Source organism: Pleurodeles waltl, chromosome 1_2 (assembly GCF_031143425.1).
Source record: "Pleurodeles waltl isolate 20211129_DDA chromosome 1_2, aPleWal1.hap1.20221129, whole genome shotgun sequence".
NCBI lineage: Eukaryota > Metazoa > Chordata > Amphibia > Caudata > Salamandridae > Pleurodeles > Pleurodeles waltl.
The window spans coordinates 504,820,304-504,835,862 of NC_090437.1; positions in this window are offsets into that span (position 1 = coordinate 504,820,304).

The following is a 15,559-nucleotide window of genomic DNA, read 5'->3' on the forward strand; positions in this document are numbered from 1 at the left end:
ATTGACGTGGAGATGTACTGGTCCGCCAAGCACACCATTTGCACATTCATGGAGTGGAAACTCTTACGATTCCTGAACACCTGTTCATTCTGGTGGGGGGAGTGGGGAAAATGCAATATGTGTCCCGTCATTCACACCTATTATATTGGGAATATGTCCCACTCCATAGAATCCGGCCTTCACACTGGCCAAATCCTCAACCTGGGGGAATGCAATGTAGAGGCACATGTGTTTTATCAGGGCAGAAAGCACTCTTGTCAGCACTATTGAGAACATTGGCTGTGACATTCCTGCTGCCAAGCCCATTGTTACTTGGAAAGGACCAGTTGCCATGAAATGGAGAACTGATACCACCTGAACAAGAGGGGGAATTCCAGTGGTGTGACAGATAGTAGATAGCAGGTCAGGCTCCAATTGGGCACACAGCTCTGTGATTGTGGCCCTGTCCAGTCTATAGGTGAGGATAATATGCCTGTACTCCATTGTAGCCATGTCCACCAGGGGTCTGTACCCACGGGTATTTCTCCATCTCCTATTCATCCGCAGTGGTAGGTATCTAAGGGACAAAAGAGTGAGGAGGCTGTCACAAACTGAACAATGGAGCCAAAACAGCAGTCCTCTACGTGCAAACATGTTATGGGAAAGTGTAATTTGTGAAGTAGGTGCCTATTTATCCTGTGATGCAGCATTAATCCATAGGCCTGTCCCCCCCTGAAATCGCGTCCGCCTGTCCTGTGTGGAGGGACAGGTGGAAGTGAGGTGATGCCGCTGGCCATGGCCATAGGCGGTCGGAAGACAACACCCAAGAGCGTCACAGGCAAACACCAGCACCACACTTCATCCCACAGGCACTCACACAAACACTATTCATTTGCAGACACAACAACATCCACTATTTCCACTGTCTCCCCTCCACCTCCTCCAGCTCCCACCCAGTTACATCCACACTCACACCTGCATGCACTACATCATCATCCACTACCAGCATCATCACCACACCAAACAGAACACACACCTCACTTGCAAACACCTCCACAACATCCATGCACACGTCCCCTGTGTCCTCTTCCACCGTGTCTGTCCCACCCACTCCTAAAGTACATAAACACAAGCACTCAGACACCCAACAGCCATCCACCTCACAACAGTATACAGCCCATGAACCTGCACCCAAACCCAGCAGACAAACACCTCCAACAACCACTCCCTCATCCTCCACTCCCATTACTCCTCCCTCTTCCCACCCCAGTGTCACTAAAAAACTTTTCCTTTCTCAGATTGACCTCTTCCCTACCCCTCAACCCCCCGTCCTGCACGTATGGGCAGGGTAGCAAGGACCCAGCCAAGCACCTCAGCCAAACAGTCCATGGGCCCAGTGGTAGCAGCACCTACTCGTGGTGGAAAGGATTTCAGGCCACAAATACTGAAGGGGAAGGAGCCTGCACCAGCCACCAAGAAGGGGACGGAGCCTGCACCAGCCACAAAGAAGGGGAAGGAGCGTGCACCAGCCACAAAGAAGGGGAAGGAACTTGCACCAGCTACAAAGAAGGGGATGGAGCCTGCATCAGCCACAAAGAAGGGGAAGGAGCCTGCACCAGCCACAAAGAAGGGGAAGGAGCCTGCACCAGCCACAAAGAAGGGGAAGGAGCCTGCACCAGCATCTGTCACAGAGCCCCCACCGCCAGCCGTGGTTGTACTGCCATCAGAGAGTGCATGGGCTGAGAAGGAGCCTCCCACAACAACCACCACAGTGCAGTCATCAGAGGGTGCAGGGGCTGAGCAGGAGTCTCCCACAGCCACCACCACATGCAACCATCGAAGGGTACAGGGGCTGGGCAGGAGCGTCCCACAACCACCACCACAATGCAGCCATCAGAGGGTGCAGGGGCTGAGCAGGAGCCTCCCATAACAACCACCACAATGCAGCCATCGAGGGTGCCGGGGCTGTGCAGGATCCTCCCACAGCCACCACCACAGTGCAGCCATCAGAGGGTTCAGGGATTGAGCAGGAGCCTTCCACAACAACCGCCACAGTGCAGCCGTCACCGCCGGCGGCCTGCCCCCTCCAGACCCAGTGGGGTATTCACCCACCTGAGAGACTGTGGTCTTGCACTCCCCAGGGCCAAGCACAGGGCATGTTGCCCCATCCAGAACCAGTGGGCAAGCCACCCACTCCAGAGACTGTGGCCTTGTACTCCCCAGGACAAAGAACAGGGCATGTTGCCCCCTCCAGAACCAGTGGTCAAGTCATCCACTTTAGAGACTGTGGTCTTGCACTCCCCGGAACCAAGCACAGGGCATGTATGTTGCCCACTCCAGAACCAGTGGGCATGTTTCTGCATCCGGCTGAGGTGCCCCCCTCGCCCTGAGGTACCTGCCTATTTGCCAACTGATGCCCCTGAAGTGTTCTCTCCGTATTGGGCAGGAATTGAGTGGGGCCTTGGACTTTGCCCTGTGGCCATGTGGGCCCTGTGAACTATGGACTGGGCAGTGTCCTTTTGTATTCACGTGAACAGATCTGTTTAATGTGTAAATCTGATTGTTGAATTTATTGTTGGACTGATTACAATCATTTTTGTAAATTCATGTTGCCTTCGCATTATTCTGCAGATTTTCGTGATATCAGATTGTTTTTGTAATGCACATGGTTGTATGTATGGTGTGTGTGTGAATGCGAATGTTGTGTATTATGCGGGTGTGTCACTCTCTTTTACCTCCCCCCCGCCCTTGTGTGCTAGGCGGCTGTACTCACCTTCGTCATATTCGCCGGCGTTGGTGTTCCAGGTGGAGAATAATGTAGAAGTTCATTGGGAAAACTTGCAGTTCTGGTTCCATGGCGGAGTGGTTCTTCCCTGTGTCTCCAATGGTGAGTCCTTTGACTTCTATGCTCTGTTTCCACCAGGCTTTTGATGGCATTGGTACCATCCCAGAAAAGGTGTTGGTTTGCAGGGTCATAATATGGTGGGTGGTACTTTGTATTCCACCTGGCTGTAGGCGACTACTGCTGTAGGAGGTTGGCCTGGCTTATAGTGGGTACCTGATAGTACTTACATCTTGTGCCAGGTCCAGTTATCCCTTATTAGTAGATTAGTAGTGTTCTCACAGCTTAGGCTGATAGAGGTAGCTATAGCAGAGCAGTTTAGGCTGAACTAGGAGACATGCAAAGCTCCTACTATACCACTTATATCATATGGCACTATATCATAAGAATCACAATACTCAGTGTTACTAAAAATAAAGGTACTTTATTTTAGTGACAATGTGCCAAAAATATCTCAGAGGATATACACAAAATATACACACAAACCAAAATAAGGTAAGTAAGCAGTTAGAAAAGTAGTGCAAACACTGTAGAATACAATAGGATGCAATAGGCCTAGGGGCAACACAAACTATATACTCCAAAAGTGGAATGCGAACCACGAATGGACCCCAGACCTAGTGTAGTATGTAGAGGGTCGCTGGGAGTGTAAGAAAACGCTAAGGGTGTCCAAGGTACCCCACCCCAAGACCCTGAAAAGTAGCAGTAAAGTTACCCTACTACCCCAGAAAGACAGTAAAGTCGAGATAGAGGATTCTGCAAAGGCAACAACTGACTACAAAGCACTGAAGACGGATTCCCGGACCTGAGGACCTGTAAAGGAAGGGGACCAAGTCCAAGAGTCACGCAAGTGTCCAGAGGGGGCAGGAGCCCACTAAACCCCGGATGAAGGTGCAAAAGGGCTGCCTCCGGGTGAAAGAAGCTGGTGATTCTGCAACAATGGAAGAAGCCAGGAACTTCTCCTTTGCACAGAAGATGTCCCATAGCGTGCTGGAGGATGCAGAGTTGTTTCCACACAGAAAGACCGCAAACAAGCCTTGCTAGCTGCAAGAGTCACAGTTGAAGAAAGTGGGTGCTGCCCGGGCCCAGGAAGGACCAGGAGGTCGCCACTTGGATGAGGAGACAGAGGGAGTGCTCAGCAGTACAGAGAGCCCACATAAAAGCAGGCAGCACCCGCAGAAGTACTTGAACAGGCATTCAAGAAATCTGAGCATGGTGGTTGTCTCAACACTACAAAAGAGGGTCCCACGAAGTCCGTGATCAACTCAGCGAGTTGAACAATGCAGGATGGAGTGCTGGGGACCTAGGCTATGCTGTGTACGAAAGGATTCCTTGCAAAAGTGCACAGAAGCCCTAGCAGCTGCAGATCATGCAGTACACAGGATTACTGTCTAGCGTGGGGAAGCAAGGACTTACCTTGACCAAATTTGGACAGAAGGACCACTGGACTGTCTGGGTTACTTGGATCCAGCTCCTGTGTTCCAGGGACCACGCTGTTGAGATGAGAGGGGACCCAGAGGACCGGTGATGCAGAAGTTTGGTGCCTGCATTAGGGGGAAGAGTCCGTCGACCCACGGGATATTTCCTCTTGGCTTCCAGTGCAGGGTGAAGGCAGACAGCCCTCAGAGCATGCACCACCAGGAAACAGTCGAGAAAGCTGGCAGGATTAGGCTCTACAATGTTGCTGGTAGTCGTCTTGCTACTTTGTTGCGATTTTTGCAGGCGTCCTGGAGAAGTCAGCGGTCGATCCTTGGCAGAAGTTGAAAAGGGAGATTCAGAGGAACTCTGGTGAGCTCTTGCATTTGTTATCTGACGAGAAACCCACAGGAGAGACCCTAAATAGCCCTCAGAGGAGGATTGCCCACCTAACCAGGTAAGCACCTATCAGGAGGGGTCTCTGATGTCACCTGCTAGCACTGGCCACTCAGAGGCCTCCATTGTGCCCTCACACCTCTGCATTCAAGATGGCAGAGGTCTGGGATACACTGGAGGAGCTCTGGGCACCACCCCTGGGGTGCTGATGGACAGGGGAGTGGTCACTCTCCTTTCCTTTGTCCAGTTTCACATCAGAGCGGGGGCTGGAGGATCCCTGAACCGGTGTAGACTGGTTTAAGCAAGGAGGGCACCATCTGTGCCCTTCAAAGCATTCCCAGAGGCCAGGAAAGGCTACTCCATTCAGGCTCTTAACACCTATTTCCAAAGGGAGAGGGTGTAACACCCTCTCTCAGAGGAAATCCTTTGTTCTGCCTTCCTGGGACTGGGCTGCCCAGACCCCAGGAGGGCAGAAACCTGTCTGAGGGTTGGCAGCAGCGGTAGCTGCAGTGAAAACCCCAAAGAACTAGTTTGGCAGTACCCGGGGTCCATGCTGGAGCCCCAGGGGTGCATGGGATTGGCACCCTAATACCAGATTTGGCACAGGGGGACAATTCCATGATCTTAGACATGTTACATGGCCATGTTCAGAGTTACCATTGTGAAGCTACATATAGGTATTGACCTATATGTAGTGCACGCGTGTAATGGTGTCCCCGCACTCACAAATTCAGGGGAAATTGCCCTGAACAATATGGGGGCACCTATGCTAGTGCCAGGGTGCCCTCACACTTAGTAACTTTGCACCTAACCTTCACTGAGTGAGGGTTAGACATATAGGTGACTTATAAGTTACTTAAATAACGTGGGTGTTATTTCTCTCAGGCTGCAGTGGCAGTCCTGTGTAAGAATCGTCTGAGCTCCCTCTAGGTGGCAAAATAAATGCTGCAGCCCATTGGGATCTCCTGGAACCCCAATACCCTGGGTACCTAGGTACCATATACTAGGGAATTATAAGGGTGTTCCAGTGTGCCAATCAGAATTGGTAAAAATGGTCACTAGCCTGCAGTGACAATTTTAAAAGCAGAGAGACTATAAACACTGAAGTTCTGTTTAGCAGAGCCTCAGTGATACAGTTAGGCACCACACAGGGATCACATATAGGCCACAAACTATGAGCACTGGTGTCCTGGCTAGCAGTGACACAGGCAAAAACAAACTGACACACAATAAGTGGTCTGTACACAGATTGGGCCCTCCCTCGCCACATGAGTCTGTGCCTAGGAGGAGTGGAGATCACATGTGAGGTACACAAATTCATTTGCACAATATGTTGTGTAGATAACACTGTTATCATACAAGTAGGTGACACATAAGACATGTAGGATGTTAAACTGTAGTGACATGTCCTAACTGATACACCTGGACTGTTGTGGTGAGTAAATTGTCTTTTGGCCATGATTTTTGGGGCTGGGTTCTATGGGGCCAGCATGGGGCCAATGACCAAATAATAACTGCGTAGTAGTTTGCAAAATGTCAGCCCCCTGTCATCCAGATATGTAGCAGTGGAAGTGACCTCATACTGCTAGTGGTTGTCGTAATGGTGTAATGTGGTGTTCACCGCCGTGCACCCATTCATTGGTTAACATGGTTGTCAATGGGGAATATGGGCCTATCATGATCGCCGCTGGCGCTGGCGGTGACGGTGCACTCTGCCGCAGAGCGTACGCTATTTTGTCACCCCAGTTTCACTTGACTCCCAGATTCCGTGCATGCAGGTACTCCACTGAGTGTGCTGCTATGTCCTGACTCTGGTCCTGGAAATGGCACAAGTCACAGGTAAAAGGGCCCCGGCCCTCACCACGGAGGAGCTGGATAAGCTGATGGACTGGGTCCTACCACTGTATGCCTAGCTATATGGTCGACCAGAGGTGCAGGTGAGTAGGCGGATTGGGGTGCATGGATGTGTGTGATCATGGTGGATACCTGTAAACATGTGTGCACGAATTGTAACTGAACAGCCGTTTAATGCATGACAATATGCATGAGTGAGGTGCTGTAATGCTGTTTTAAGTGTCTGTCCCATAAGGGATGTATAACCAGCGGTATCACATGTGCTTATGCTGACCTCAGTGTTTCTTTCCTGTGTGTCTACTACAGGTCAGTGCCCATCAGAAGAGGGGACTCTGGCACATCCTCGCCAGGGAGGTTCGGTCCCTGCGGGTGTACAACCGGCAGAGCACCCACTGCAGGAAGCAGTGGGAGGATCTGCGGCGCTGGGCGAGGAAGACCAGCAAGGCCCAGCTGGGGAAGTCCTCCCAACGAGGAAGGGGTGCCCGTCGTGCCCTGACCCCCTTAATGCGCTGCATTCTGGTGGTGGCATATCCAGACTTGGATGGGCGCTTGAAGGCTGCACAGCAGACACAAGGGGCTGAGTACCAAGACCATTGTATGCCTCCTTGATGGATGTTTGAGGGTGATGTGATACGTATGCTGTCTAGTGGCAGGGACTCTGACTGATGTCATTTAGCATAATGGCCCCCAGGTGCAGTTAGATGATAAGGGGCAGGTCTGCAGTTCTTCAGGTCCTTCTGTAATGTTGGAGATGGATGTATAAAAGGGTTGTGGCCACTAGTCAGGTGCAAAGCCATGGGTATAGCTATGGCTGCTGCATGTTGGTATATTTGCTGGGTGGGAGTATGTGTGAACCAGTTATGTATATCCATTCAGCTATTTACAGATTCCTCTCCTATTTTGTCTCCCCACCCCTGTACTCCTGTGTTGTCTGTGTACATCAGAATCATCTGGTGAAGCAGCAGTGGCACTGGCGAGTGGGGATGCAGCGGCCCATGGTTCCAAGGAGGCAGAGTCGAGCGACGCAAAGGGGACCAGTGGGTTGGAGGGTGAGGGGAGTACTACGCGGGAGGCAACTACCACTGGAGGTAGTGATTCTGATACCTCCTCCGATGGTGGTAGCGGACCCTAGTGGGCCCACCCATTCTTTGTCATCTTCTGCCACACCCTATGCCATCACAGCCCTCCCAGTTGTGCCCCACCAAGTTGTCCGTGCCTGCTCACCCAGTAGGGTGGGCGTCTCCTTCGCCCCAGGCACCTCATCCCTTGCCCCAGTCAGCCCTGCTGCCCTCAAGGATGAGGCTATTGACCTCCTGGGACCATCTCTGTAGGGCAGACAACCATCGTTAATGCCATCCAGGGGCTAGCATCCCAGGTGCAGCAGGCCAATGCATACCTGGATGGCATTCACTGTGCCGTGTCTGGCCTACGGAGATCTTTTCAGGCTCTGGCCTCCTCTTTGACGGCAGCCAGTGTCCCTGGTCTTTCTGTCCCCCCTCCAACCACCTCTACCACTTTCCAGCACCCCACTCCCTTCACCCATCCCAAGCCAAGTTCAGACAGCCATGATCACACCTCAAAACACAAGAAGCACACACAAAAACACAAGCACCGCACTTCCCACCACAGGCATACACACAGCCAACATACAAAGACACACAAAACAACATCCACTTCCCCCACTGTGTCCACCTCTTCCGCCTCCCTGTCTGTTACCTCTACATGCATACTCACAGGCACTGCACCTTCATTCAATGTTTCTGGACCCATTCTTGCAGTCACGACAACATCAGACATCCAGTCATACACCCCAGACACCCACCTGCCCTCACCACAACGACTCTGACTACCACTTGCAGCACACTCACCAAACTTGCAGACACCCAGACAACATCAATTTACACTGGCAGCCTGCCTTGTCGCACTGTGTCCACCCCCTCCCAAAACACTCAAACATTCCCAGATACCCACCCAACACACATCCACCACACCTCAGCATACTGTACAGTCACCTGAATCCACGTCACGCACACCTACCCCTCTTACTACCACTCCCTCTACCTCCACTCCCACACCTTCTCCAGGTCCACCCCGACTACCCCTAAGAAACTTTTCCTATCCTGTGTAGACCTTTTTGAACCCACTGGCCCACCCCGTCTCGTCCCTAAACGTGCACACCTCCTTGCCCTGTCCACTCCTCCCACATCCAAGTCCGCCCCTGTCCGCCCTTCCCATTCCTGTGCACCTTTCCCTGTGAGCAAGAGGCCCCATGCTTGCCCAGGATCATCTGCCGCCCCCCAGTCCAAGCCCGCTCCCCCACCTTACAAGGCTAAACGCAAACTCCCTCCACCTCCCAAACGTAAGCCCAATTCCCCACACAGACGTAAGTCCCGACCCCCGCTACCCCCTGCCCATGTTCCCTGAGGTGCCTGGCTGCCCCATTGATGCCCCTTTATGGTGGAGTACCAAGTGCACATGTGGGAGTCAAGTTTGGGCCATTTGGGCCCATCCACCTTTTTGCTATGGACTGGCAATTGGCCTAATGTGGATAATCTGTTGCTCTGGAGCTTTATTAAAGTTTATGTGGCCAGTGTTGGTGTTGGCACACTCTGGATCCATGGTTCCTCGTTTCATTGTGGGGAGGTGTTGTGCACATGTAGGTACTTTGGGCAGGTTGTCTTGGGCTTGTGTTGGGTAAGTACCTCTTGCTCAGGTGTGTATGGCTGCTGATGTTGTGAGGGGTTGTGGGAGCTTTGCGGGATGGGTGGAGTGGGTGGGTAATGTAACTGTGCCCTTTCTTCCCTTGTTTAGTAAGTTGCGGCACTTACCATCGTCATCTTTGTCGGCGGTCTCGGTCGTGGAGGTATGTGGCAAGGAGCAGCACTGGCATGATTTGCAACACTCTCTCCATGTCTGCTTCGGTGTGTTCTGTGAGCCTCCGGTGAGTGTTTCCTTTTATTTGGTTCATTTCTGCCAGGCTTTGTGTGGCGGTGGTTCCTGCCCCAGAACTAACGGCCGTCTAGTGCTTCATTATTTGTTGGGCTGGTAGGTCCTTTTCGCCGGCCTGTGGATGGCCTCTTCCGTCGTTGTTGACACTCCTCTGCTGGTGGTGGGAGTTTTTCAGGCTGCCTGTTTTTCATGTGCTTCATTATTTGGCAGCCCAGACCACCTGACTGTTGGCAGTAGTTACCGCCACCGCCGGCGGTGCGGTCTTACCCGCCATGTTCATAATGAGGGCTTATATCTCCTTTCAGAGTTCTCTGGGCTTTTGTTTATTCCATCGCTTTTTAGAACACTCTTGCACCTGTTTGGTACCTTCCTTAGGGGTGGTACTTTGTATTTCAAGCTTCTTCGGCTCCCAAGCTATCCCCTCCTATACTAGTATAGGTATCGGAAATAATTTTCAATAGTTGTTTCTCCTGTTCCAAGTGTAGAATCTCTCAGAGCCGCTGGCATGTAGCCAATGCTACTTCTTCCCCTTTAATGTCACTGAGTATTATTGAGGACACTGTGTCAAAGTTATGCATCCGTTACATCCCCAAATGTAGGGCTGGAGCAGCTCTGTCTTCGTTCTGAATTTGTTTTAACGATTCCGGTAAATGAGCACGTGTCAGGGTACCATGTGTGGTAGTATAATTTGCAGCAAAGACTGTTACCCATGTAAAAAAGTCATCCACTGAGGGAACAATTCCGAAGGGCAAGCACATTGTGCGAATTCTATGTTTTTCCTGTGGTGCCGTATGGGGAAACACAGCTTCCAGCTGATTCGTTTTCTGGGCTATCCGGAATGGGATTTTCTCTTTGCCCATGATAGAATGTACTGTTTGTGGGTTGATCCTAGTAGTGGCCAATTGAAATCCAGCGGGTGGTGGTGGTGCTGGACACACTGCTGTTTTATTTGAGGTTCGCATTAGTAACTGAACAAGTCGTCTGTATAGTGTTACTAACTCATTGTAAAGATTACGCAGATCAACTACCTGCATGTTTTGTACACCAGGGTGTGGTGTATATGTGGCAAACAAAGACCACGTTGGTCCGTCATTACTTAAAGGACCTAATCTTACATGTTGTATTACATGTGGTAGGGTGCCATTAAACAAGTTCTGATATTCTTGATAGGTAATCAGTATTTCAAGTTACTGGTATGCTTGGTACCGTTGGGTACATTTGCAATTCTATGTGTGTGGAATGTAAATGTAGTATTATCTTCCTCAGGAAAGGTAACTCAGGAATAGAATGTTTCTGTTTGGTAAGCTTCATTAGCTTCTACAATGAATGTAGCATCCCTGCCCTCATGTGACAAGCCATGTGCTATTAGGTGGAGTGTTAATTCATGTCTGACATTCTCAGGCATTAGCCATATTAGGAAATGGGTAAAGAGAAGGAACACCAAATGAGGAGAAAGGTCCTTTTAAGAGTTCAAGCTCAAACAAGAACTAGCCTAGTTAGGGGCTCCCGGTTCAGCTGAGGAGGATTATCCCATAGACCACGGACGTCTCTGTATAATGGTACTTAGGGTACCTGTCGCATGTGAGACAGAGATACTCAGCGCACCTGTAAATTAGTGCCAAAAAAACATCATTGCTGGTGTCATGTTGTAGTTGGACTCTTGCTCTAGGCAAGACTGCTGGTTTAGGGGTGACCGTACTGTCTCCCATGACTTCCAGGGGCAATAGGTGTTTGTGTAATATCTGGCTAAACAGGCACGTGTACTGGGGACATCTCTGAGACATAGGCCCTCATTTTGACATTGGCGGTAAAAACCACCTACCGCCACGGTGACGGGCGCCAAAAGCCCGTCACCGTGGCTACCATCTATCCGCCATATTATGACCACACCCGGATTTCTTCCACAAGAAGGCCAGAAATACGGCTGTGGCCATACTGGCTGATGCCGATAAGGTGGCGCCGCTACCACCAGCAGCGCCACGCCAGTAGACTGCCGCCAGCCATATTATGACAAATAATACGGCCTAGCGGTGTTCTGCTGGTGGGAGCTGCTGGTGGTGGCAGCGCCCTGTCCTGTCCCCTGCCGGAAGACCCCCTGGATCCAGGTAAGTTGGGTCTCCCACAGGGGAGAGGGGTGAGGGTGTTGTGTGTGTGGGGGTGTGTGCATGTATGTGTGAGTGTGTGCGTGAATTTGAGTGTGTGTGCAGTGTTGTTTGCATGCATGTATGAATGTATGTGAGTGTGTGGTTGAATGTGCGTGAGTGCATGTATGTATGGTAATGTGTATGCATGTCGGCGTGTATGTTATGATGTGTGCGCGGATGTGTGCGTGAATGAATGAATGCATGCATGTATGTATGTGTGGATGAGTGTGTGTCTGCATGCATGTGTCTGTTTTGGGGGGTGTAGGATGTTGGGGGGTAGGGAAGGGTCTGGGGAGATTTGGTCGGGGAGGGGCCCTCCTATCAGTGACAGGGAAGGAATTCCCTGTCCCTGATAGGGCCTACTGCCATGGTGTTCGTGGCATTATGAAACCATGGCAGTAGGCAGGGACATAATACCGCCGACGGAACAATTGCAGCCGCCGGGCTAGGGATTCTCATCTCCAGCCCGGCACTGCTACCGCCATGGCGGTCGGAGTAGTACATTGGCGGGTTGGCAACAGCCAACCCGCCAATGTCATAATGTGGCAGTAAGTACCGCCAGCCTGTTGACGGTACTGCCGCCACATTAGCACCGACTGCGGGGTCAAAATGACTCCCATAGGCTTGTAATCGTATCTCTGAGAAAGACAGAATAGCATCACTGAAACACCTGCAGACATAAGGCTGACATTGTGCTATCTATAAACATTATTTCAAGAGTGAAACTGCTACCCCTAGATTTCATGCCTCCACATTTACGACTGGAATGGGAAAAGTTTTGTCACAGTTAGACATGCTCTAGGCAAGACAGCTGGTTCAGGGATGACTGTACTTTTGTTTGTAGGTGACTAAGCCAATCCTACAACAAGTCACAACTGTCTGCCCAACCCCCACGGCTCACAAGCAGTACCTCACCAAAACCAAAACAATAAAAGGTGATTTGTGGCAGCCTTTATGCATGGACTTAAGAGTGTGATATATCACTTCTCTTTGACGCTGATAGTGACGCCTTAACAGAGTTGCACTGCCAATGTGAAATCAAAACATCTCCCTTACTATAAACATAGCAGCCATCATGGAGGAAATAAATAAATGTTCTAAAACAGAGCATGCCAACTAGGTATAAAGTCACTAGGTGACAGGGGCACAGGCCTGCAAGCCAGAAGGCTAAGCTATCTTCTTATTCCCAATAAAACCAAATAGGATCCACTACACCCTGCCCTTTGCCAGAACAAGTATGAAGTCATAATGAAGACGCCAGAGCAGGTGAATGAACCCAAGTTAAAATGCTTTGGATTAGAACAAGCTAAAATCATAATACAATATAACTAAAATCTAATTAAAACTTGTTAAATTAGCTAAAAAGTACAAAAAGACAAATTCTCGACCATGACAAGCACAGCTGGCCAAAGTTAAAGGCAATGTTGGCAAAACTTTGACACCTTAGGATAAGCCAATGGTCAAATTCATTTAACAGTAGTCATGATTTTGAAGAATGTCTTCGAAGTCATCAAAAGGAAGGGCATCCAGGAAGGAAACCACATCATCAGATGTCAGATCGATGATAGAACTGGCAGATGGATCTGAGGAGCAGTAGTACACAGCCCCCTCAAGTACAGGATCACCCACAAGAGTTGCTCCATCCAAAGTGCCTAAAGGAGCCAGATAGTCCACCAAGGGCTGCTAGAAAGTGGCATCACAAATCACCCTCAGTCTGATGGGGAACAACCATGAACAAACCCTCATTGGGAACATCAGCAGTTCTTGGTCCACAGGTGCCACTGGCGGAACAGCATGGCACACCGAAGGTGGATGTTTGAAAAAAGGCACCAGGTTCAATGAAAGACTGGTTGCACACATCACAAGACTGGTTAGAATGGCAGTGACCAATCATGCTCCGATTCTTCCAGCAACGGAGCACCAAAGAACTGTATCATGCAATCACGCCACAGCTGGGCTGGTTGTAGTAGCTACATCACTCCGCTTAGATGAGAAAGCACAACCACTGCATATCAGGAACAGCAGCAGCAGTATCCCGACGATCAATGCCAAAGTCACAGGAAAGCATCACTGCTGACATTGTTGATGACATCACTGATGACAACATTCAGGCTACTTTTGTACATATTAGTCCATAAAGGAGCATGGCATTAGAGATATGAAAGTAAGTAGAAGACAGCTCAGCGTAATATAGAGCATCAGTAATGCCATTACACAAACAAACCCCTTAGTTGAAGCAAGCTTCTATTATGTGCAGCATTGAGCCTATACCATACACTTCATGTGTAACAGAGCTCATGCTGATAGTCAACCACACATATATGGGTATCCCCTACTGCACACTGTGTTCAATCTATATACAGATGTTCAGAGAAAACCAGCATCCTTGAGACACTCAAGCCCTGTTACCCAAGTAATGCCCTGTTATGAACAGCCTTTAGCCTATAGCAAACTCTTCGCAGTTAGCCAACCTCTCATGAGAAATTAAGCTACCTTAAGTAGAAAAGTGGGTAAACTGTGCAGAGAGTTTTCCCTGTACCACATTGTTTGCAAATAGCCAAACTCACATGAGGAATATAAAACAGATTATTAAACAGTATCTACTAACAACAGTGCTCACTATACACATCCAAGTCCTGAAGGTGCTAAAGGTCATACTACCCACACCCTTTATACTCTGCAAAAAAAGTTTTTAGACAGATCAAATTCAGTGGCTTATCAAGCACATGTACATATGTAAGTACTTGGTGCACAAGTCGTTGTCTGTCCTATACAGAAATTATCATACTGGGACAATTTCCTCAAAATACTTAACAGTGCTTACAATACATAGTATTTACTACATACAATCATTGCACTGTTACAAATGTTTTTTTCAAAACCAAAATAACTTCTGTGCCAGTCATTAACTATCACCTGTATACAGTGCTAGTTATGTACACAAACATGTGGCTAATCCCTCACAGGCAGCCAGCTCCCTGTCAGGCAGGTGCCAAGCCACTATTGTCCCCAGAGGTCCCATTCCTAGGGGCCAAAAAGATTTATATTAGAGGAGTCTCTGCCCCATCCCAAGCCCTAATGGGCCTCGGAGACCCCAAATCCGGGGGCCATGCAGTAATTATAGGGGAGGGTATCATGTGCCCCCTGAGCCTTAAGAGGCCATTTGGACCTCTCTCCTGGGGCGAAACATATTAATATTACATGAGGGGTTCACATGGTCTCCCTCCTAGAGCCCAAATGGAATCTGGGGACCCCATTTACAGAGATCATACTGGGGTCCCTGGGGCCTTAATAGGCCCTGGGGACCCCATCCACAGGGGCTAAAAACACTTCTTTTATGAGATGGGGATGCATGCCCCCAGTCCAAATGGGCCTCGAATACCCCATCCCTGGTGCCAAAGTATAATTAAAGGGGAGGGGATGCGTGGTCCCCTCCACAAGCCTTAAGAGGCCTGGGGCCCCATCCCTCTTGGCCAGAAATATTTATGAAAGGGGTGGGGCGGCAGGTGGCCCCCCTCCAACCTGAGCCCAATGGGCCAGGGGACCCAATTCCCTCAGGGTCATGAATTAACTAAGGAGGAAGGGGCACATGCCTTCCCTCCTTCAGCTTTCATGGCCCAGGGACCCCAATTCTAAGTGCCAAAAACAGTTATTTCTGGGGTGGAGTTTTGTGTCCCCCCTTCCCAAGCCGAAATTGGCCCCAAGACCCCATTACCCAGGGACACCCGCCAACAATAGGGGAGGGGGCTCATGACCCCTCTTCCTAAGTCTCAAGAGGCCCCGGGAAACCTATCCTCAAGGGCTAAATGCCATAAAAAAAGGGGAGGAGGTTGTTTGGTTCCCCCACCATAAGCCTTAATTGGTCCTGATTACTCCATTCCCTGAGGTTGAATGCAATAAAAAAAGGGAGGATTCCCATGGGATCACAGCAAAAACAGCTATTTTTGTTATTTTGGCCCAGGCGGATCTCTTTAGGTCC